The sequence below is a fragment of the Sinocyclocheilus rhinocerous genome, unplaced genomic scaffold (genome assembly GCF_001515625.1).
Source record: "Sinocyclocheilus rhinocerous isolate Xijiao unplaced genomic scaffold, SAMN03320098_v1.1 scaffold228, whole genome shotgun sequence".
NCBI lineage: Eukaryota > Metazoa > Chordata > Actinopteri > Cypriniformes > Cyprinidae > Sinocyclocheilus > Sinocyclocheilus rhinocerous.
The window spans coordinates 379,897-382,470 of NW_015634565.1; positions in this window are offsets into that span (position 1 = coordinate 379,897).

The window sequence follows — 2,574 nt, forward strand, 5'->3', positions numbered from 1 at the left end:
ATTTCCGGGTTTCTCAGCAGCGGAAGTCGTCATAGTTGGGTTAACTTGAAGAGCAGTGAATGGGAGAGTACCACTAATATATTTTTTGTATTCCCATTTGCTCAAAATAGCAATAGAAAAACTCCACGATAGTGTTTTCCTGACTTTCAATAAAAGGGAAAAAACTGAGAGAGACTGATAACGGCAGTCAGAAGAGAGAACGATGTCAAATTTACCATAGACGCTGCATTAGAAACACCCGCGCATTAGCATAAACTAGTTTTTTTTGTAATATGATGCAAAGCTAATATAATACAAAGAATAGTGTTATAAATGTACATACATTTAAAATAAAATACAAATATGAAAAATTTGAGGATTTATGATGCTGATGATCGTTAAACGCCTCATCACAGTTTTGTGAAAAGGGTCCATGGTTGTGGTTGCGAACCAGGGTGCGTTTCCCAAAAGCAACTATGGTCGCAAGTTCCGTCGTGACCAATAGATTTCAATGGAACTAACTACCATAGTTAGCTAACAATGCTTTTGGGAAACACACCCCAGAGCCGTTGAGAAACAGAGTTGCGACACTCCCATAGGCTTCCATATGAACTGAGGAATGCGGAAGTAAAGCATGTCATGGAGCAGCCAATAGTTCCAAACAACCAATAGTTCCAGTATTGAAGCCCATTCATTTCAGTGCTTCTCAAGCACACTCGCCAGAAAGTTGAGGAAATTACAGCAGTTTTTGGCATTTTAACACATTAGTTTACCTCTCGGAAACATAAAGTTCTTTTATGAATCTTTGCAAATCGCCTTTCCTAATAATGTGCTAGTTAGCAAGTTTCGCGGCTAAAGTTTACAGTTTACAGTCTGCTCATCACCCCACAGAAGAGAAGGGCGGGGTGAGCAGCGCTTATTAGCATTTAAAGCAACATTAAACAAAACGGGTTGCTGTAAAAAGAGCTGATTTTGACAAGATAAAAAGGGTGTTTTTTACACTACCAATGAGAAATTTTAACCAAAGTATGTTATAAACTTTTCATTAAGACCCTAAAGAATCATATCAACTTTAAATACTTGCGCTCTTCAAGGCTTGTTTACACCTGGTCACTACATGCGTTTTCTCTGATCGAATATCTGATTTGTTAAAACGGTTCCATTTACACTTGGCCACATAAACGTGTCTTCGCAAAACAGATTTAAATCTGATCTTCAATTCCACACTATATGCAAATTTAACGGAGTTCACGTTAAGGAAAGCAACAGATATGCGCTATCAGCTATTTCAAGATCAAAGACTGCAACAAGAGAGAGAGCGGCATCAGCACTGGAAAGATAAGATAGTTTTACTTCTTTTAAGGAAGATGATTGTGTATTGAGTGTCTGCGACTTACTTTTGAGTTTTATTTGCGGCAGTTTGGGCGTCGGCTTGCTGAAGAGATAGTCTACTCAGCTACTCATCTGCTGTGATGCGGGTTGCATTAGCGCTGTTATATCTGACTGTAACCCGTCATATAGCCAATAACATGCTCTCACGCGTTTCTTTTATTATTATTATTATTATTTTTATTTTTTTTTATTAGTAAAATTTACAAATGTGGTTTCAACAACCAGATGCGTTTACACTTGTCCAGTTTGTCTGGAATGCGTCCCAGACCACAATCTGAAGTGGTTTGAGCGATCGGATTTAAATCAGTCTCGAAAGTGTTTTGGAGGTTATGTGACCCGGGCCGGGTATGTTTAAGGGTAAGCGGATAAACTCAGCTTTTGGTTCCAAAAACGGAGGTAACTTTCAGGGTATGTAAGTAGCCATAGCAAATTATTACAGTGGGGAAAATATTTATTTGATCCCCTGCTGATTTTGTAAGTTTGCCCAATTACAAAGAAATGAAGGGTCTTAATTTTTATGGTAGGTTTATTTTAACGTATAGAGACAGAATACCAACCAAAAAATCCAGAAAAAAACACATTATATAAAGGTTAGAAATTGATTTGCATTTCAATGAGTGAAATAAGTATTTGATCCCCAAGCAAAACATGACTTAGTACTTGGTGCAGAAACCCTTGTTGGCAAGCACAGAGGTAAGACGTTTCTTGTAGTTGGTCACCAGGTTTGCACACATCTCAGGAGGGATTTTGATCCACACCTCTTTACAGATCCTCTCTAAATCCTTAAGGTTTTTTTTGGCTGTCGTATGGAAACTCGAAGTTTCAGCTCCCTCCACAGATTTTCTACAGGATTGAGGTCTGGAGACTGGCTAGGCCACTCCATGACCTTAATGTGCTTCTTCTTGAGCCACTCCTTTGTTGCCTTGGCAATATGTTTCGGGTCATTGTCATGCTGGAAGACCCATCCATGACCCATCTTCAGTGTTCTGGCTGAGGGAAGGAGGTTCTCGTCCAAGATTTTACAGTACATGGCCCCGTCCATTTGCCCCTCAATGCGGTGAAGTCGTCCCTGTATCCTTAGCAGAAAAACAGCTGCAAAGCATAATGTTTCCACCTCCGTGCTTGACTGTAGAGATGGTGTTCTTGGGGTCATAAGCCCGATTCGGACGGTAATTGTTTCTCATATGGACGTCTGTAAAAATA